The following is a 23,357-nucleotide window of genomic DNA, read 5'->3' on the forward strand; positions in this document are numbered from 1 at the left end:
GCTGAGTTCACATTTACAAGGAATGTTTGTTAAAGCATCCTGTATCTCTGTGCTGACTCTCAAATGCAGCTTAATCATATTTATTTAGTTAATATTTTACAAAGTGAATTTCTGAATGTTAGGGAAAACTGATACATTAGATTTAATTTGACAGTTTAGTATATTGTAAAGGACATTCCATTTCATGGAGAGCTGATCTGAGATATCAATGAGTTACTCTTTAACGCCTCTGAGCTTCTCTGAGTGAAACTTTTCTAGCATAGTGTTTTGATTTGTCAACAGCAATTTCAACCTTGTCTTATCTATACCTCCCCCCTTTCCCTTTCCAAATCAAATTCCCTTGCAAGTCATTAATGTTTTCACTTGATTTTTAAAACGTTCAAAGTGGCTAGTATGGTTTTCAGCTACTTCAATCTCTTTGTGCATCACTGTCAGAAAATGCCTTAATGTTCATCGACAGAACTGGGCTTTTCTCAAAATAGTATGGCAATACCTTCTTCCTTCCTGTCTTTTTATTGCAAAATCCATTAATGTGGCATTTAGAAAACTTACAATTGGTGGAGGAAAAAGAAGTTCAATTCTTAAATAAATCTTAAAGAATTAAACTCCCTTCTTCAAACCTACAAGGAGGTTGTGCTACATAGTAAGGGTGGGAGCGCTGCCCTTCTCCACTTTCTGTTGTGCAGAAAATGATTCAATGGACTGAGACTGCAGTCAAGTCAGGCTATAACATTATGGATGAGCACTTAGAGCATTTATCTAGGAGAGAAGAGTCCATGGTTCAAGTTCCTTCTCTAAATTGTTCTTTGGAAGTTAGGTGAAACCTTCCTAAAAGAGAAACCAGAAACTAGTACCCTAACCAGTAAGCTTCAGCGCCATGCTCTTGCCTGTCATTCTTTTCTGGTTCCATGCAGCCATGCAACAAAGCATATCTGCATTCCCAGAACTGGAAAATAGTTCAGTGGAGTAAGATGAAGAGGCTAAAACTCTATTTACAAATTGCATGTGTATTAGTGATAAGGCAATTTATATTCTTCTCGAGAATAATTGTGATGGTTGTCTTACATGGAGACAGGCCCAAACTGGAAATACACTTATGATAAATTATAGCAACAGTAAAGAAAGGTGTTTCACTTATCTGAACACTTTGCTTTTACTCATGTTTTTCATTTTGCGGTTTTGTAAGACAAGGGAGTTATTTTGTTGCATATTGCTTGTTGATTATTTCTGAAAGCATTTATCTTGAAAGTCTGTTATTTTCAATGTCAACTACTTAAATTTCAAAGACCGTGATTTAAATAAAAAGGTTCTTTAATTGTATCATGTGAGAATTTGTGTATTTTGTGGCCTGATGTTCATAGACATTGCTCCTACTTTGTTCTACTGGCAAAGATGCCTTTAGAGGCATTTTGGGATGCTGCAATTTGTGGCTATTGGTTTGCTTTGCTAGACCTTCTTTACTAAGGAAGTGTATCTCAATGTTGATCTGAGAAGTGGTCACACATTATGAACAGAACATCTGTTTTTGTGTTTTTTTCTTCTTTTTTAATTTTTAATATATATATATTATTTTTTTAAGGAAGAATTTTTCATCCAAGCAATTCGCTTCATAAAATTCTGTACAACCACTAAAAACAGGATCTTTTGGTAGGATACGTTCCATAATTTATGTTTGGAAGCAAAAAGATTATGAATAAGGCTGCAAAAGTACAGAGTTTCTTAAATAGGCTTCTACTTTTTGTTCAGACATTCTTAAAGCTTCTAACTCCCATTTTGTTCCATTAATATTTTATCTTGATGATTTGTGTTACTTTTGTTTGTCCTGAGGCTCAAGTTGAAGTACTATAACCTGGGCAAACCACTCCATGAATGACTCAGGCAGAAATCTTTACAAAGTCAGACTAATTGCAGAATGATAAATTAATGGAGCTCCTCTACATCTATTCACTTGGAATAATTCCCAGATAATAAAATATAGTAAAATGGGTCATTTTGTTAAAATAATTTTCTTTTGCTGGGCATAAAAAATGAATGTAGCTGCTTGCTGCTGGAGTATCTCTAACATAAAAGCATAGGTCACTGTGAATGCTGTAAATGAACTCCACTTTGAGAGTTCAGTGATCTACAGACAACATTTGAAGCCAAACTTTCTGAGAAGACCAGAGTTCTGTAAGATGAGCAGTCTGCTGTGTATAAACAGCATATTCAAACTACATGTGGCTCAGTGCAGGTATGTACAATATCTGTAGGTCATTTGATGCGTCACATTTTATACTTGAGAACTATTCATAATTAAAATGCAAAAGTAAAACAAACTACTTAGTTGCAGCCTTGTCATATTAACTTTGCTATTGTTAACAAACCATTCAGTCTAGTGATATGTGTACAGAGGTAGGATTTAGAATCACACATACTCAGAAGGAGAATGCTTGCTTAAGTGGTTATACTTCATCTGAATTTCCCCAGAATGAGGGAGATGAAGTAAAGTTCAAAAGACTTGGTTCCTCTCAGGTTCAGCATTTCCTGGTTAAACACGCAGCAAAAGAAGAACTGATGGTAGCCCTCCTTAAGCAGCCCAGTTTCATGCCCTGTACATTGGGAAAACAAAAGAGAAACCAACTGAAGCTTCTTAGCTGTGGATTTTTATGTAGCATGCAGGGCACCTTAAGTAAGAGGAGAGCTCTTTCTGTGTAGTGCTGATCAATGATATCTTTTACTGTATTCTCTGGCTATTTTTCTTTCACAAGTGCTTCTTGTGCATCCAAAAGGCCCCTCTGATTCTGTAAGCGAAGTGTATTGAGGGCTGTATTTTATCTTCCTCATGGCACAAGGTTTTTTATATTCCATGTAGCTGACAAATGCTCAGCTAGGAATCCCCAGGACGTGTCTTGTTTCAATCACCACGCACAGAGGAACAATGCCTCCGTAAACCTGGCCTGCTCAGGAGAAGAGCTGAAGACACCCAGCTATGTTACTGAAGGAGGTACCACTGCAACATTTGTGAATTCAAGTGTTTGAAGAAGCAGAAATGATCTTAAAGAATTGTGGAGAAGAACAAAAGACAGCTCTTATTCCTTCTTTTTGGGCTTAGCATGTGTCATGTGTTGTCTTTGAATTAGGGTGCAGAAAGGAGTCGGGGGAATAAATGGAGCAGAGCTTGCTTGTGCTCCTGTGATTGATCAGTGATGGAGTTTTGCGCTAACCTAGTCTGGAGCTGTGCTAGCAAACCATGTACTTCTGCCTTTCTCTCTGCCCTCTGCTATGCTGAGAGGTTCCTAGGACATCAGAGTGTTTGGCGCTGGTTTCAGAATGAGCTGATGGCAAAAAGGTGTAAAAGGGAAATCTTTGCATTTGTTGACTGTTGTAAAGCGTGTGATTGTTTTTCTTTTATTTTACTTATGAGCTGCACTTCTTCCTCATGTGGAATAAGCAGTAAATTAATTACTTTTGCCTTTGTAACTTTCTCCCATGAGTCATTCTCTCTATTTTTGTATTTCTTTTCCAAGAGTATAATTATTTTGCAACTATTTTTTTTCCAGCTGTATTGCTTTACATGTTTCATCCTAGCTTTGCAGTGCAGCTCTTAATATATTAAACAAATGAATGCTCTAAGCATCGCATCAAAGCTTGAGGTGAGTACCTGACAAATTATTAACATTTAATTCCATGCATCTAAATAGGGATAGCCACATAATTCCCTGTCACTGGCTTTTCCACTACTCACAATTTTTACCTCCCAAAGCGGGGATTAGGAAAGTTGGCTGAACAGAGCAGGAGGGAACCAGCATTCATTGTGTATATAATTTCCCAGTAGTTTTATCTTTACCAGAAAAAAAATGGATGAGTTGTGAACACATATGCTCCTCTACTTGCAAAATCAAACCTGTAGCATATTGCACACTTACAGTCCTAGTAGCGTAGCTTTATCAGGTGGAAGCCTGCAATGTCTTCTGCTCTGAGATACCATGGTTCGCCCATGGTAATCATGCTGCAGAAGGGCCAGATTGTGCCTGAAAGTGCTTTCCAATCAAGAGACAGGATGGTTTAAAATAAAACCTAATATTCTTCTGAAAGTTGTGTCAGCATCAGAATAGCAACAGTTGGACTGTTTCCATCTGTACTTATTTGTTGCTGGATTAATTTTAGATGTGCTACATATGGATTATGTATAAAATGCTGTTTTCCTGTTTCTGTTATAGCTGCAATGGACTCCCCAGTAAGTGGTGGTCTGGGAATTTCATGGTCCAGCATGCAAACCTACTCTGACAGGTCTGCTAGCCCTGGGAGCAGGAATGGAAGATGCATTAAAACCTAAAAAGTAACTATATGTTCATTGAACAAGGATATTCATGGTCCTAAAGCATCAGTTGGCTGGGAACAGGGGGGACAGCCACCAGCACAGTCTCTCCCAGTTGGGTCCTCTGCTGTGCTTTGTCCAGAGCTGGATGTTGTCAGTGATGTGCTGGGTGTCACTTCCTTCAGCTGGGGAGCTGAAATAATTAAATTGAGTTCCAGAATGTGATGAAGGTGAAAACAGCAAATCTAGTTTAATTTGTTATACTTTACCCCAATCTATATTCTGGTGGTTTTTCCATGGCAGTAGAAAAAAAACTGATGGCTGCATGATAAAGACGTATCTTCTGGTAACTGTGGTCTAGTTTTTCTATGTGGAGTTCCTCATCTGCTGCTCAATTAAATAGTGATGCTAAATATCTTGCCATTTACACTGCTCAGTAATTACTTAATGACTGAAAAATACAGTCAAAATGGGAAACTAGAACTTTTTGTTTTCCTTTGATTGAAAAATTGGAAATCTTACTTCAAAAGAAAAGCACTCTTCACTGATAATGTTCCTAGAAAGTTGTATAAATGAAGCTAAAGGAAGCAGGCGATCTTCAAACTTGGGACCTTTTCTGGCACCGCACTATCCTTGTAAAATATGCACTTGTGAAGTGTAAATACTACTGATTTTTTGAAAGCACTTAATTAAACTTTTTTCATGCACTGCTGGTTTTGTTTTTAAAATCAACCTTTAGTGAGTGTAAGAAGAACAGTTTCAAGTGTTTGGTTAATCAGTGGACTAACATTGGTGTTTAAAATCTCTGTGCTAAAGCTGCAGGGTCAGATTCTTTTCCTAATGCTGATAGTATGCTCTGTCCTTCTCTTAGGCATCAATATAATCTTGTGTGCTTGTTTTTTGTTTTACCATTCTCTGTTTCTGAACACAGAAGTAGAGAGAAAGCACTCAGAAAGGAGTTTGTCCCTAAAAAGATGCAGTATCCTTTGCTCCAGCTAATGCAACTCAGGCAATGCGTTTAGGGGGAGGATTTCTTTTTCCACTTCTTTACTCCAACACGGAAAAAATGAAGGCTTATATTACTTTCTAAAAGATTAAATGATGCTTTCTGTCTCTGCTGCAGAACAATGACTGGAATGGAGAGCAGACCCCCAAATGGTATAATCATTGACTTTTCCTGGTGGAAGGGGGCACAGCGGTTTGACTGTCACTGCCAGGACAGGCTACTTACAGTGGAGATGTGTGCTCTTTCCTATTTCTACTCCTTTGAATTAGTTATATTTTTGGGCCCTTTTCCAAACATAAATCTGCAACCCTTGTGTCCCTTCAGCATCACAGCTATTGCAGGCAGGCCTTATTTTTCCACTTCAGCTTGTCAGTATTCTGGCGCTGTCAATCAAAACTGGTATTTCAGCATAAATCTTCAGTGTAGTGCAGAATAATTGCAAGCAAGAGTTAAATTTTAGTATGCCTGATAAAATTTTTATTCTGTGCAACTTTATCTCTGTTTCTAAATTTTGTATTTCAAATGTAAATTCTAATTAAATGTTGGAAAAGAGAACTTGCAGCCTGCTTTGCAAGGTAACTATGCACTGAGCTGAATAACAATGAGAGGAGATAAACATTAAAGTAGTTTCTTCAGTTAGCAATGCTTCCTATTAATGAATGCTAATGAGTCTCTTCAGACAGTAGCACCCACAGTTGCATTTATATGTCTTGAGCAAAGTACATATCAAAGTGAGAGTTATATTTCTAATGGCAGGTAGAATAGTAGTATTTATTTTTCATTTGCCTTCTATAAGTTTTTAAAAGTGTTTTCTTTTATGGAGACTGTAAAGTTAGACCTGTGCCACCTCACGAATCCTTGGCCACTGCTCTTATGTGCTCCATGGCAGCTTTATTAGGTGTGAGGGCTGTTTGCTCATGTAAAGCTGTTGCAAGTTCAGACCCTACTGATTTGGGGTTATGCAGGATGAGAAAAAAAAATATGTATGAACTATATGGTACTAGTCCTACAAATATTTGGAGTAGCCAATTGTCTGGCCAGAAACCCTAAGTACTCGTGTTTGCAGAATTAAATGTGTTTATAGTGTAATGCTAAATATATTTCTTACGCTACATTGCAAATGCTATAGTTTAATAGGTTGCATTCCTCATAACAAGAATGCCTGATATCATTTATTTCCCTACAAATGCTGACTACCATTTGGTTACATACGGAATATTAGTGTATTTCTGGGAATACCCACTGTTTCTTGGATATTTGAGATTTTACCAAAAGCATTAATCTAGACTGGCTAAAATATTATGCCCAGAAGTCCAGTTAGAGAAAGAACGTTGATTATGTAGGAGACCATGCCCTCAGCTGTCTACTCAGTATGCTGAAGATTGTGACTTAGAAAAAGTAGAAACTATCTTATATAATTAGACTCTTTCAGGTAGAAAATCAGAAGTACAAATAGATGAAAAGTGAGCTAATGAAGATTAACAACTCTGTTCTTCCCCCACTTCTTTTTTCTGTCACATTAAATTGTTTTCCCACCTCCTTGCTGATGCTCTACTCTCTTTCCTAGGATACTGTTGCTTAGGACACAAATTTACTCTCGTTGAAAGGCCCTTGTATCAACCTCTGCACTGGGGCAGTGTGGTGAGTGTTTCAGCACTTGGCATTTGACCATTGAAGGAGTATCACTACTATTTCTTAGTAAGTGGACACAGAGTCCTTGGGAAGAAAAGGGGATACTGTTTTTGCTGAGAATTGTTCACGGTTGTGCTCTAAGCTGCTCCTCGCATTCCCACAGGAGATCACTATAACAACCCCATCTTCTAGTTAAGTAGTAAATGACTGTTTTTCATCTCCACAAAGTCTGTAGGTGAAGTAAGTATAAGAGACTGTCAGGATGTTTTTAAGGCAGCTCTTCTCAGGCAGAAAAAAAAAATCAGGAGAAAAATGAATTTATGTGAAAGCATCCTAATGGTGAAGTTGATAGGTGGTCAAGAAAGACAAAGGATGCTGGCTTAGGGAACTCAATTACTTCTTGGATGGCTTAGGTGATAGAAGGATTTAGTGGGCAAAGACTTGTAGGGGTGAAAGGGCAACCAGCACAGGGATGAAATGGATCTGTGAAAATTGTTTCAGAGTCATTGTTTTGAATAGAGAGAAAACAGTTACTAGGGTCGAGGTTTAAAAAAAAAGTAAGTTGCAGTAGTTTAAGTATAATATATCTTGGAGGTGTGGCTGGATTGATAGAAATAATAGTGCATTCATGAGAGATACCTAGGTAAAGAAACCAACAAAATCCAGGAAAAGTCACAAAGTTTAGAGGGATGGTCAAAGTTATGAATTAAGTGGAGAATAATTAAAAAATTCCAGGACAATTATAATCAAGGATTTGTGACAACAGATTTTTTCCTCATCTGCAATGGTGCAGTTGGGTCACAAAATTCCCAAAGTTGATCATTCATGAAATATAATCTCATTAGCAGAAGAATTTTGTCTAAATCTGCACTGGTGACATACACAAATGTATTTACATCAAACATCTAAAGGCTTTTTGACTGAACTGGTCACCTATCAGTGAAATGTTAAGACTGCTGTGAGAAGAACAGACTGTAGTTTCCAAAAATAAACAAACAAAAAGCAGTTTATCTGAAATATTTTAATGAAGGTTATTTAATTTCAGCACATGCAAGCTGACTTCAAACGTATCTAATTGTGAAATATGTTTGGGAATGGGATGATAGTAATGCATCACCTTGTCACCTTGATTAGAAATTATTTCTCTCCAGGAAAGCTTTCCTAGGAAAAAGCAAAAATCAGTTTCCCAGTTATGGTTATCACATCCTGACAGATAGCTCTATCAGTGCAAAGTAAGTTATGTCACTTGATTTGCAAAGCATAAGGAAGTACTGAGAGTACTATATTTTAATCTAACACAAAGATATGGATCATAATAGAAGCAGCAGGACTGATCCTGCTTCTGTTGGCATCCAGGTAGTGATATCTTTCAAATCATTAGAGCTCATCTTATGGAAGACGATAATCTGGCATGTTTTATTTTACAGTAAGACTCAAATAGCACGTACAATTATATACTTGCACTCTTTATTGCATTTTGTGTGACCAGTATCCAGCCTCCTTTACCAGCAAAGAAACCTCTTGCATTCCCAAGGAACCCACATAATTTCATGTGCTTAACTTCATGGTCACTGCTGGTTACTAGCTTGATGGTCACTCCTGCCCAAATGAGCTGTAGGCTGCCAAAGTTTTAATCTGCATGCAAGAGAAATTTTCTAGAAAAGCACCTGAATGGTGTTCCCTCTTGCTGAATACAGATGGAAGGCACAGGACATTCTGGAGTGTTTGATGAGATCAGCGAAGCACCTTTTGCAGGTCAGCTGAATAGGGCAAGATGGAGAGGAGGAGGATTAGCTTTTAGATGTGATCTTAATATAAAAAAAAAAAAAACAAACAAACAAACAAACAAAAAAACCACCTTTCTTAATGTCTTCACCTGCCTGTGTTAATTCTTGTAGCAGTGTTATCTCTCAGAAACGCTGTTAATACTTGCATTTGCTTTTTACTGTAATGTGGTTTGACTTATGTTACATAAATACATTTAGCTTTTGAAATTTGGAAAAACCCACAGCCACAAACTCTTAAACTTTTTGTATCTTAAGTTTCTGAGGGGTTTTTAACAGCTCGCAGAGAGTGAAACCTTTCCTAACCAAAGGGAAATGAGACCCATGTGTACTGTACCTTCTAAAATGAGAGCATGTATCTGCGTTTACCTGTGGATTGCATCCTACTTCTGATACAGTTCATTCTCTTTTGCTTCTATGATTTCTTTTACATCTTCCTGTTTGTGTATCTATTACTTCCTAATATTCACAGAATATTCTAGACCTTTATCATTATCATGCTGTTAGAATTCAGGTATTTGAGTTCACTTTTTTTTTTTTTATATTGTATTTTAAATTTTATATATTTTATATATTACTGGTGGTTAAACTATGTACAGGAATGTTGCACAGAAGTCTGAGTGAAAAACTTAAGAGTTTAAATTGCAGAATGAAGTTTTTCTGGAGGTAACTGACATAGTGAAAAAAAAAAAAAAACAGAGAAAGGTGCACCAGGGGAAAAAAATTATAAAAATAAATAAAAGTCCTTTTTTTAAAGATGCTTCCTAAAAGTCTACTGGGGTAGGGTCAAAGCTTGAAATGTTTGACTAAGCTGGAGGTTATCTTCTTGCCCTGTCTCCCATCAATTTGCTCTGTTACAAGCATTCTAGATACCAAAAGTGCTTCTTGGACCAGAAACGGCTGCCTAGTTACATTTTGCTGTGTTAATGCGGACAGAAATCCACAGTTATGGTCTCACATACAAATGTTTTTATATTTATTTAAGCCTTTGAAATAAGACACTCAGAGAAAATATCAAACAAACAGAAGTTGTCTTAGATATAGCCATATTAATTCTCTTCTCTTTCCTCATTTGTCTAATAGGGCTTTGTTTCATCAAACCACTTGAGCTCCACTTAGTCTTATTGATTGCAATGAGAATGACACATGATTAAATGCGTGCTTATATGCTTTGCTCGCTAATGAGGGAATTAAACACATGCTAGAATAGTTTACTGAAGAACGATGTTCTTTGCCTCCCTCCTAAATATGGGAATGTGTGTGTGTACAATACATATATCATTCTTATATATAATATATTATACACACGTGTGCACGCACAATACTACTCAGGTGATTAGCTGGTAGAACAATAAATGCTTTCAGAAATTTCCCAGGACCAAGTTGTCTCTGGACTGGAGTTCTGCCTCACCAGACCTTTGCAGCATGAGCCTTTTGCACTTTTATGAAATGATGCATGCCACACCCTCTAGAGAGGACAGTCTCCTAAGGCTGCCTCTCTTGGTCAAGCCAAACAACAATATTGGATAAAAATTCAGAATACAGTTCTGTTGATCCATAGGTTTTCTGGCAGTTGGAATGGACTATAATAATGGTGCCAAACTTCACCGTGTTTGAAAAGGTAATTATTTCTCATCTCATCTTCAGGTAGGTTTATTTGAGGCCTAATACCTAGAGGTATTCAGTAGTCCTGAGAAAATGTAGACTTCTCTGGCAAGCCTGCTGATTTCATTTTGGGAAGAGCTGCAATTCTATTTCAGCTCCTCTCTTGCCTCTATATCTCCAGGTTCCTAATACTCTGCATCAATATTCACACCTTTACATCATTAATTTTGCCATCCTGGTTTCACTATGTGACCCTATTTTTCAGCCATGTTCACCTTAGTGTCTGGTCTCTTTTCAGTTCAACTTGCATTTGTTTCCTTCCATCTATCATGAGTTATACTCTTCCATGCACACTCTTTAATTTCAGGCCTCATTTGCTTTATCCCCATTGATCAATCATATGTGGTACCTAAGGTACAAGCTATAGGATACATATTGCCATCCAAAGGCCCTATAGCATTCATAATCAAGGTTTTATTATACCCTGTAGTCTACCCTATTAACTGAATTAAGTAAGGAAGAACATTTGATATTTGATATTCAATACTGTGGATTCTCCTGCTCCATTTTACTCCAGGTATTGCTTATTTTTCAACAGTCATTCATAGTGAAGGGATCTGATGGATCTGTTCCACTAGGATTATATCCATGTGGACACAGAGTTGTCCCTTGGATTATATCCCCTTGGATATAATAGGCCTTGAAACAACAAAACATGGCTCAGTGTGTCTGAGGAGGGGGTTAAAGCTGCCCAGGAGGAGCATTAGCTGTACGACTGCGGTGGGTGAGCACACTGGTGCGGCTTTATCATGGTGTCACTATGTGCCTTGCTGAGTGTGAAAGCATTACTTTAGTTTTCATTGCTCAGTGTATTTATCATGAGCATCCTCACAATGAGCCATTTGATTCCACCCAGACCTTCCTTAAGAAAAGTTTTTCTATAAACTGCTTGGTGTACTTATTGTTTGCAACCTCTATCTTTGCCTGCTTTTCCCAGTCTGCCACTTTTGCGCATCTAGCCACTCAGGATGCACTGCACTTGGGCTGATGGTGAAGTTTGAATCGGGGATTGTCAGCACAAAAAGCCCAAAAATATGCGCTAAACTGAAGTACCAAGAGCCAAAGACACGACAAGCTCAGTATAACAAAAGATGAATGAGGATTTTGTTAGTGTGATGGCATTCTAGAAAAGCATTTGATGTGGTCACAATTTTGGTCAAGAGAGCCCTTTATGACTTAAAACATAAAACAACAAAAGTACTAATTATACTTAGAGGCTCCAGGGGGTCAATAATTTACCCGTAGATGTCATTATGTATGCTGACAGGAAATTTAAGTACCAGTTAATAATATTAGTTCTGCACCTTCAGTAACAAATCACAAATAGTTACCCTTGACTAAAAAATGGTTCCCTAATGTGATATAAAACACAGTGGAGTTAAGAAAACAACAAAAGCATGTGTTAGCAAACTAGCCATTTCAAAAGGTGTTTTTCCAGAATGCTATTCATTCCCAAAGAGAATAATTATGCAGCTTGTAGACAATTCAATTTGGTGTCATCCTTCAAAATAGCTCATGTTATTGTTACATACCTACATTGAAGATACTGCTCTAGTACTGACAGAAGTTAGAAAGCTTAAGCAAATGCCCATTTTGTTCAGTCACTCAGAAAACTCTGGAACACAGTCTTATCAGTTTGTGTGGCTCTGTATTGGAGTAATAGTGCAGAGTACTAAGGCAGGTTTTGATATGTCTCTGAATTTTCTGTGTTCTGGTAAATTATGTACAAATTCCACATTTTTTCTGCTCTTACAAATGGGGAGTTTTGGCCCCCAGCTACATGGGGGATGTTTCACACAGACAACTGAGTTTAGATTTAATGTAACCCTCATTCACAGACTACTGATTCCTTTGCTACATATAACTCAGTTAAATAGTCTATAGTCAAATATATGACTCAGTTAAATAGATAACATCAAAGTGGCATTATTTTATGCTACCTGTATGATGTGGGAAAAAAAAAAAAAAACAACGCTGTAGGGTGATCTGTCTTTTATCTTCAACAGACTATGAAGAGCTTGTTCTGATGCTTTTGTATCCTAAACAATGCTTGAAACAGAGTGGCAGTGGAGCAAATCCTTTGCCTGAAACCTATAGTGTTAGGTAAGAACATGCAGTTACCTTATATGTTAATGTGGTAAATAAAATTTAAAGGAGCATAAAAAGCAAGTTATTTAGACCAGATTACAAACTTAAAACTATGCTTCCCTTAAAACTAAATTACAATTGTATCAGTGACAGCCTATGTTCCATGTTTATTGCCACTTTGCATTACAGACGGCCAACTTGCTGATCAAGCTCAAGTCTTGAACTACAAATCTGACACCACAGTGTTTTTAATTGCCAGGCCAGCTTCTGTTAAATATGGTCTCACCAGCAAATGCAGACAAAATGTTTTTATTTTGAGTTTTCTAAGTTTAATTCACTGTAAAAACAAGGAAGTTTCTTTTCCTTTTTAAGTCTGTGGATAAAGCATGTGAAGAGTTGTTACCTGTGAATTCTGAAATACTGAAGGACAGAGAGATCAGGAAAACGTTAATTCAGCTCATTAAATACAGGTCCCATTACCATAGATTAATAAATCACTTAGTTTTTGAAGTGCAAGCACTTATAATCCATTCTCCTCTGTGTAACAAATCAATTATAAAAAGGTATTTTTCTTCAAATTTATTAACTTTCAGTTTCCATTCCAAAGCAGTTTGACACACAACACTAGTTAAAACATCCTTAATCTTTAGGTCAGATCCATTAATCTTTAAATAGGAGTGTCATTCACCTGTTCAAAACTTAAATTTAAGACTGAGTACATGTGCATTAATCTATATAACTTCTTGAATATCTATGTTGTACCTTCTTGGTCAGCAAAGGCAAGTATGAAGTTTAAAGTAAAGGCTATGTTCATCTGCAAATCAATTCATACTAATAATTTCTTACTCTTGAGAATTAAATTATTGCTTTAGAAAAATGACAAAGTACAAATACGAAGACTAAAATTGGTATTTTAAAGGTTTTTGCTTTCTAATTTAAATCTTAAATAAATAGGTGTTTTAAAATAAAACAGTTTAATGGTATTGTGCAATCAGTAAAAAATGGTTTAATTGCCAAGTTTTAGAATCATTTTAAAGAGAAGGTGAACTTCCAAAATTATAATTTTTTGTGCTGAGTCATTTTCATGGCAGACAACAAGGATGTGTAGGAGGGGAATCATTTTTTCAGATTGTTTTTTTTTTTGAGACCTCTCATAGCCAGCATAATCTGGAACTTTCCAATGGCCGCTAATGTGATGTTCAGGATGTAAAGATGCAGTGAGTTTGTCCCTGTACTCAAGTATGCAGTCCACAGCATATTTTATCAGTCGCAGGGCAATCTCCTTGAACTATTTATGTGCTATGAAAATAATCATAATGAAAAAACTGTCTGCTCTGGTTATCTCTTCCTGTAAGAGGGAGAAAATGAATTCTGCAGCTTCTGTAAACAATGGCAGGAACAAGATTGCTTCATGGATCCTGTTGGATTCAAATTAGCCAGCTGGCAGACATGTTTGTATGGCACCAGCAACAGATACAGCTGTTTGTTTCTGCTATGGTCCACAGAGGGTTGATGCACTCCAATTTCTTTCAAAGCTTTTGCTAGCTAGGAAGCAATATTCTTTACTACAAATTAAAAAGATTCAGATATTTATCAAATGTCAGTTGGAGGACAGAGGTACCCATATGAGTTTGTATCATGAGTAATCCCAGGGTCATTTTCTCAAATAAATGCTTAATACTTCCCTGTGTTTTACCAGAACTAGTCAGTCTTTTCTACTATTTTGTTCAATGAACTACAGTTACAGACTGTAACTTGCAGATAAGAGTTTGAAGCCTAAATGGAAAAAGGTGCATCTGTGTGAGCTGCAGTTTAGGAAACTATAGCAGATAAAGAGAAATACGTCTTTGGAGCTCATTCAGATTATTTTTCTTCTAGGTATGCGTTTTGCAACCTGCTGCATTGTTTAACCAGCTTTTTAGGTAGGTCAATTCATGGAAATTGAGATAATTTGATCTATTTACAGTCTTTGTATGTGATGATATAAAAAACTAAACAATATTATTTCATCTTATCAGTTATCTGGGACAGTTCTAAAGGGAGGATTTTAGAGGGTATAGTGTTCCTTTGTGGCAAAAGAATAATTTTGAATAACATTTTAAATCTTGCTTTGATATAAAAGCTTTTATGTTTAACAGTCTGAAGACTTTTTCACCCAGAAAACTCACACTGGAGCAGAAAAATAAGCAACCATGTTATAAAAGTGGCAGACAATTCTCAAGTTTTCAATATTTTATTTTGATATTTTTGGAGATGTTACCCAGACTTACCATGCCAAATCCAAGCTTATACTCTGTGAAGCATTAATATATGATGTGCAGCAGGTATTTTTCTAGCTTCAGTTATGCACTGTGAAAGCAATTATTGCCAGCTAAACTTATGTGGATAGCTATAAGCTGGGGATAAATTCACTAAGACAAATCCAAATATTGGAACTTACCTCATTTCTGGTATGAGTTCCAACTGCTGAGCACTACGATGCAGAACATTCTTCATAAGACCTCACTGAAGCAAGTAATATCACATCAGTATTAATGTAACAGCTGAGTAAGTGTCTACAGTCTAAAGCCCTCCCTTGAGGTGATATTTTTCAGGATATGCTCAATGCATATTCATAGCACATGCTCAGTTTTTCATTAATAGGCAAAATATCAGTGCTTTCTTATTAAAGTTTTGTGAAGTTTGAGCCATCACGTAAATGCCAGAGAACTTCACTTTTGCATTTTGAGAGTATATTTACATATTGCAGGACAGTCTTTTTAGCATGCTGTGCTAAACAATCAGAACGTGATTGTAATGTCTCAGCCCTCTCTAAGATGGACCTCCTCTCTGGGTTCCCCCTTTAGGTTTATCTGGCCTGCCTTCTTCCTTGATGACCGTGTATCTGCAGCAAATTTGCCTCCCACTCCAATCTGCCTTTTTTTTTAGTTAGAAATCTTCCTTCCTGTATTCTCATAAAGTGCATAGCACAAAGAGATCTAGTCTTGTTGAGGTAAAATTGAATTAATAAATAATCTTAAGTTAGATCATCTTTAAAAGAAATGTGTGGTTTCTTTTACATAGCAAATGTCAACTTTTGATCAAGGTAAAAGATACAGTAATTGAACTATAGTGTAAAGGAAGATGTCCCAGTTTACAGGCTCCTGCTTATAGCAAGGCAGTAGGACTGGATGGATATTTGGTTTGATCTGGAAACAAGGAAATTGAGTGCACAAAGAAAACAAGTAAAACATAGAAACAATTTAGATAAAAGGGTTTCCAGGAGAGTCCTAAAAGATAGAGTTGAGACTTGATAAGAAACGTCAATGTTTTACAGGGTTAGAAGAAAACCTTGTAAAAACACATTGAGAACATTGCAAAGGAGTGACCTGTTAAGGCAAAGGCAAATTTCTGAGTGGAATAGATGCATTCATGTAAGGCGAAGTTATATGGGGAAAGGTATTTATTGTCAGCTGTTGGCATGCCCTGAGATGCATAGTAATGTGTTAAATAACAAATAGCTGCTGGTTACCTCAGCACAATTTTGCAGAAATTAATTTTCTCAGTTCTTGAGTAATCCATAATGGATCAAAGCTTCTGTATCCAGTTGGTAATTTATATGAAGAGCTAGTGGACATATAACATTAAAGTCTTTGAAAAGTAAATATGAACTAGTTCATACAGTGAGACGAACAGTGAATTAAAGGCTTTAGGCAACTGATTTAAATATACACAACAGATGATTTTGGTTTTCATCTTACATAAGTTGACTATATGCAAATAATTAGTAACAGTGGGATTTATCTTTTTAGCATAACTCCAAAATGCATCATAACCAAGGAGTTACTACTGTTGCTAATAGAACATGTCTTCAAATATATGAAAAATGAAAAATTGCAAATAAAGATTAAGTCACTCTCTGGTAAGTTACATTAATGAATATAATCATTCGCTGTAGAACAGCATTTTTAGCCCTATGCTAGTTGCACAATAGCTCTACATACTTAATAAGTTTTTACCGCATCTTAGTCGATCCTCAGAGAGAACAGTATATGTTTTCTCTTAGTTAAGTAAAGCTGGTAATATAATATCCATGACTTCATCCACGTTTGTGCCAGCACACTGAAAATAGTTGTATCAAATCCAAAGTAGTGCTTAAGGCTTAACTTCTTAAGTTAATTTTTATGTCTGAAATGAAATGCCTATATTAGACGCATAGGTTTCTTCTACAGAAAGAAGTGGGTGTCTGGGTTACTCAGAGTAGGGTCAGAAAGCAATAAAGCCCCCTTCAGATAGCCAGTTTAATACTCTGTGCTACGTGCTTAAGACTGCTTTTGGAACTGGGATATGCCTACTGTTTTGGGGGTTCATTCCTAGAGATGGCCTCCGTACTGTTTTCTTTCACAGATCTCAGTGAGGCTCTTTATTTACTTTGAAAGAGCAATTATATTCTGAGCATTTTATACAAAAAAAATCTTATTGTTTACAACACTCACAAGAGACAGTCCTTACCTTAAATGTTCCTTACCTTGAGGGTCCTTACCCTGAGAGAGCTGTTCTTTAGCTGTTTATTGATAAAGACCCTATTTACCAAGATGATCTGACTTGGTGTTGGAATGGTTTCCCCTGCTGCTCTGAAGCTGATGCTTTTTTACAGGAATAACATTTGAGATCTGTGGGCCAAACAGAATCTCTAGAGGCTTGATTCTGCAGGATGGGATGATGGAAAATCTGTCTGGGAAATAGTAAAGTTAAGTCCTGGCTTCAGCTCCCAGAATTTTATCCACAACGTTGATTGCACATTTACGGTACGTCCACTGGGTAAAAACTCCTTAAGTATAAACAAATATCTTAAATACTAGGATATGGAGTCAAGTATCCCTTCACTTCCATTTGCTCCTGTTAACATTGAACTACTTTCTGCAAAGTGCCTTCAGTGGAAGGGACAGACAATGCCTCTGTCGCTCTGTATGGCCTGGTGGCTGGAGTGCTCAGAGAGTAGGAGGTGTGTGGGTTTGATGTGGGTCTTGATGCCAAAATTTTCCTGTGCTGAATAAGTGCTCTGACCGCCTTATAAGACACATACATACTACAGCTGTCACAACCGTTTCTAAAAGAAGGTGACCAGATCTGCATCGGTAGTGCTCATTGGATTGGTGAGTTGGGCAAAGGTTGGTTTGTCAATACTGTCTGTCTCTGGGTCTGCAGCCCTCTGGCTCAGGAGGAGACCTCCTTGACTTGTAAGAGCTTACAGCTAAACAGGGAAGTGACTGCTCAGAGACATCCATGCTGTGGTGGCAGCCAGATGGGGCTTTTTGAGCATGGTTCTAGAAATATTTCTTTCAATCCCACAAAACTTTTCCTTTAGGTTAAGTTTTGATGGAGATACCCTATTCCCACTCAAGAATTACTGTCTACTGGTGATATATGTGGCAAAAAATAAAGCTTGTTTTCACTTGTTCTCCCTGTAATTGCAAAGAAAGCTTTTCTGTTTGTAGGTCTTGCTGGTTTGAAACAGGTAGCAGCCATTCTGCTGTTTCTCTCCTGCCTTCTCCTTGCCCTTGCTGTCATTTCCAGCAAACTGATCACTTTCCATGTCTTAATCTTCATAACATTTCAGATGAGAGGTAAGCTTATAGTTGGACTTTTTCCTCCAATGATTCATCTATAAATCATGATAATGAATAAAATAATTTTATTTAACTAATTGCTACCCTGTTGTAAGTTGTTATTAAAATTTAGTTTCCTACCAGCAATTACTCCTCAGAAATCATATTTTATTCAATCTGTAAATCTACTGTGCCATTCATAGTGCTATTATACCTGTGACATTGTAATGGCAAGAGTGAAAATCAAATCAACATTCTGCTGACAGAATAAGAGCAGTAAATGTCAAACTAATGAATATAGAGTGGGCATATGCAAATGACCTAGGAGAGCAGAGAGGTTCTTGGCGTTTCTCATTTTAAGCATATATCAAGCTAAGTTTCATCATGTGAAAGAAGCTTATGCGGTTCATCTGCCCTGGCTATAACTTCATATAAAATGATTTTGAGAAGGGCTTCATATTCTTGCTAAAAATTAAGTGATGATTAATAGATGTCTAGCCTGGCAAGAATAAATAAAGGGCTGGGATAACACAAGGATTCCTTTCTGTTAAATGGTATAACAGCTAAACTCACGAGGATTGGAACTGGAAAGAAGAGGCTTTGGGGTTCTGCTCCATTCTGTCCAGCTAACTCCTCAGAGGGACCTGGATCAGTCCTTTAGCAGGGGACATTTCTCCCATAAGAGAGTGTTTACAACCTGGTGCTCCCTGGAAAAAACATTTGCTGACCTGACTTTGGCGAGTGAGTCTGTAGGTCTTACTGAACTGTCACTCCTGGGGTAACAGTGAGTCCGTGTTTTGGGGGCAGACATGCCCTGTGCCATGCTCCAGTGCTGACTGGAGCAGAAAGTGTATTGGCATGTAGTAGAGGAACAGAAGATATGTTGTAGTGCTGCAGGAACAGTGAGTGGGGGGTGGAAACTTGCGCTCGAGTCTTCTAGTACACACATGCTTGTAGTACACACGTGTGTTCTAGTACACATGCTTGTACACCTGGATTCAGGTACAGGGCAATATCCCTAGACAGAGCGTAGGTATAATCTGCATATTTGTATTTCATTTGTTCTGGAATATTGAATACATATCTTGACTTTTCAAATACTTCTTTCACCGATTTTCTCTGATGTTATTTCCCACAGTAGTTTCTGTGTCTTTCAAATTTTCTGAAGCTGGTAATTGAAACTTCAAGGTATATGTTTTGCTCAGAACTCAAATGGCTACACACAAGAATGACATTTTGAGAGCAGTTTCAAAACACCCTGTCTTCTAAAATCTCTTTTCTGATATGCTACAAAAAGTAATCACAGGGCTGTCTCATTTATTGGTTTATTTTGATTCCACTGGGAATCACCTCTGATAATTTGAGTAAATACCCAACTTAGATATGTGGTATTCTTAACAAAAGAATTTGGGTAGGTAGTCAGCAATAAGAGGAGATATTGGTACAACAGGGGGAAAGGGATGAAAATACTTGCATGAGCAAAACAAATATTATGAAAGGTTGGAATATTGTTCTCTCTAGATTTCCTGAGATGAATGCCTTTTGTTGCAATGAATAGGTCATCAGAGGCGTAATTCAGATGTGAAGTATGTACTGTAAAGGTTTGGCTTTCCTAAAGGACATTTAGGTTGAGAGGCTGTGTAACAGCATTTCCTAGCCCTGGGCCCTTCAAATTATCACTATCAGTAAAAAACTCTGAAAGTGTAAATTATGAACAAAAATTTTGAAGAAAAAGGCAAAATATACAGTATTCATATATGCACCTCTGCAAGGAAACTAACAAAATGAGTGTGAAGGAAAGTGAGATACAAACATATAGAATAGATATTTGTTTGTAGATTAAAATTAATTTGACTACACTAGCAAAGGTCCTTGCATTTTTAAAAGAAAGGTTAGGTTATTAATTTTTAATAAACAAGACCATTTCCTAGACAATAAGTTCTATGACTTCTTTAATAGAACTGGAAAGGAAATCCAAATCCGTATTTATAATGAATAACATTTTTTAAAAGTTTATTCAAGAAATTAGGCAAAATATCTTTCGTGGTCTGAGCAATCTTCTCTTGACTGGAACACAGCTAATACTCGTGTGTTTGCAGCGAAGACCTGACTAGGAGGATTTGGTTGAGTGGCTGAGGACAGAGACAGCAATATAATACAAAGGATAAGAGCAGGATCAGACAGGGAGATGGAAGAAGGAAAAAGGAAGGAAGACTTGAAGAAGATAGGGATGGGAGATTTTTTGCCTCTTTCTTTTTTGTTTTCTCCTTTTCTTTTCCTTTCCAAGATGGCTTATGTATTTTAACAGCATTTAAAAGAAGATTGTAAGAGAGGAGAAGAGAAAGGTGTGGACACCACTGAAGTATGACATGCAAGGTGGGCAGGACTGGGAACACAGGTGAAATGAAAAGTAACACCAATGTAGCAAGGAGAGGAACAGGAGAAATGACAGAGGAAGAAGGAAATAGGTATCAGCTGAATTTCCTACCCTTCCCTTACAAGGCTTGAGTAGACGAAGGCAGCTTTTGCTGTGACAAATCTTGACCTGCTCAACAGGGCCCGAGATGGTGTTCCTCACAGCAGTGCCTGTGCTGAACAAACAACCTGTTCATCAGGAGATTCACTCAAATATCCTTGCTCTCATTATTTCAGTTCAATGCTATCTAACAAGTGTAGGTATCTCTCTTAACATTTGTTTTGGTATGGTAAGGATTTAAAGTGTGTTGAGCTGAAAAAAACAGACATTTTTTGTAGATGACAATGTCTTCCATGAATCTAAATTAAAATCACTTAAAGAAATGGATTCTCTATTTTCTGTAGCAGTAATTCAAAGAAAGCACGACACAGGATTAGTATTCAGTAGACTTCTTATTTATTGTATAAAAGTATTACCTTTTAAATACTATCCAAATTAACATTTTAATATCCCTCTGGGCCTGTACATTTTAGAAGCATAATATAACTCAGTACCTAATACAGAGGAACCCTATTTCCTCTTCTACTAAATTAGTCTCCTGTATAAATTTGAATCATTTTCAGAGTAAGCAGCAGTAATTCATTTTTTTCGCCCGAATAAGACTTGCATTAGAACCAAAGACATTCAACATTTTCATCAGAGGCCACTTACATTTGAGGAGCTTAATTTCTTTGTATCTGTATTTCTTGGTAAGGTATTTGTGGAAAACAGTCACTTATGTTACAGTCTTCTTATTATATTACATTTCATAAGGGAAAAATACATGACTTAAAATATACAGAGTTGCAGCTCAATTCTGTGGTGACTTTTGCATATTAAAAGCCCCAACTAACTGAAGTAATATAAAATTCAATTTTGTGTGTTAAATTTTTAAGAATATCTGACTTTACATATTATACATAGATATGTTTTTTTCATACTTTCGCATAACTTTTCAGCAGTGCATCTTCTGATAATAAGAACTTTCCTCTTTTGTCATTGTGTTTATTTCATACTCAGGTATGAAGTAAATTAATCACTTTGTCATATAAATAAAACCAGATTAATTTAACAAGAACTTTAAACTAGAATCAGGTGGTAACAGCTAGGAAAAGGTTTTGTATTTGTAAAGGACAGATCAACCTAGCCAAAAAAAAGAAAAATATATGAAAGAAGTCAAGGAGAGATACAGTAAGGGTACGGTAAGCTTTTGAAGTAGTTTACTGGCTCACAATCAAATGTCTGTTGACCCTGAGAATAGACCTGGAGAGCAAGACGTGCTGGGGCTCATAGTGAAAGATCAAGCGGTTTGCTACTTACAGGGTAGTCATGCAACTGAAATGTCAATTAAAAAGAATATGGAGGCATTCAGGAAGGATAGGCAGGGCAAAAAGGGACATTGCCTTGTGTTTTCAAGAAGGTAGACCCTCCCCGAGATGCAAAACAACTTTTGCTGGTTACAGGTAATGGCTAAAGGGAGAAAGAAGTTGGTGGCAATCAAGCCACCAAGGCAGCAGGGTGAGGTGGTTGAGGCTCTCTGTGGCAGCTGCAACCACTGAAGCCCTGGACTTGGTAGTGGTAGATTTTTCCTGATCAGACATTGCTTGGAAAGGAGGGCTTCAAGACACAGATTGTCTAGATCTTTTCTGAAAAACGCAGGTGAGATCCTTGACAGAAGACAAGGAATGCAGCTGAACAGGAGGCTCTTCTAGACTGGACTCTGACTAACAAGGAGGGACTGCTCATGAACACCAAGGCTAAACAAGCAACTGCTTTAAAGCTGTAATTGAAACAGCTGCTGCTATAAATTATACCTAGACCAAACCTGTATCTGGGGGTTGGCAGAATGGAAAACATGCATAAAACCAACCATAGAGGTTTCCCTTGACCTATGCTTCTTGTACCTCAGGCACAACAGCTCAGGCCTTGTCACTGGGGACGCTTAAGTTTTACTGCCTGCACTCTGCCCATGGGGAAATCCCGTGTAAGAACACTTCAAAATAATATTTGTTTTATTCCCTAAAGAACTTCCATAAGTGTTTCCTTGTTTCTTTTCCATGTGTAAAATCCCATCTCTCTGAAATCCAAGATTTCCTTTAGTAAGGCCCAGCTAGCTCTCCAAGACCAACATCTTTCAGCTATGGTGTGAAGGCAGTTTCCCGAAATGGCGTTGGTTTACATGAGCTGTTTTCTTCAGCACCTCACTAGTCCTGGTGTAGTCCTCTCAGCCTCGCTGGTCTGGAACAGTAGTGCTTCCCAGCAGTAAAAATTTTCTCCACAGCCATGGGAATTACCAAATAGCAGACCTTACTTTTATGATGATCTAGAACAGATATTTTAGGCTGAAAATACATTTAAAGTTCCGTCTCCTAAAATTGCATTTGTGTGATTCAAGATGCCAGAGGATCCTGATGTTAAAGAGATGGTCTACTAAAATAGCTGTGCCAATATGCATATATACATATATATATATAAACACAATATACAATACTTTTTGTTTGCTCTTTAAAAGCAGGAGGCTGAAAATTGTCTGATTTCAAAGAATTTGAAAAACATTTGGGTGGAGCAGGGAACGTTGCAACGTGCGTTTTAAATAAATTAGAGAGCTGTATATGTTTGCATACAGGGTAAAAAGTTGATTGATTGTGAAATATCAGGTTGCAAAACTGGGTTGCAAACTCAGCCATGGATGATGATAAGGAATAGTGGTAGTTTTTGCCAGAAAATGCAAAAATTTGCAAAATATGTATTTTGCACATATTTGTAAAATGTGCGAGGTCTGCACAAAGTGGGCACCATCTACTTAGTAAGCAAAACTACTTCAGAGAAGCCGTATTGATTT

At 37.2% G+C, this 23,357-nt stretch overlaps 1 long non-coding RNA gene across 1 annotated transcript in view; it reads left to right on the top strand.

Moving 5' to 3' along the window:
• Positions 1 to 23,357, top strand: part of LOC121073286 — a 134,639-nt gene that overhangs the window by 80,963 nt on the left and 30,319 nt on the right. The gene's annotated exons all lie outside the window — the stretch shown is intronic.

This window comes from Cygnus olor, chromosome 7, assembly GCF_009769625.2.
Source record: "Cygnus olor isolate bCygOlo1 chromosome 7, bCygOlo1.pri.v2, whole genome shotgun sequence".
NCBI classification, from domain to species: domain Eukaryota; kingdom Metazoa; phylum Chordata; class Aves; order Anseriformes; family Anatidae; genus Cygnus; species Cygnus olor.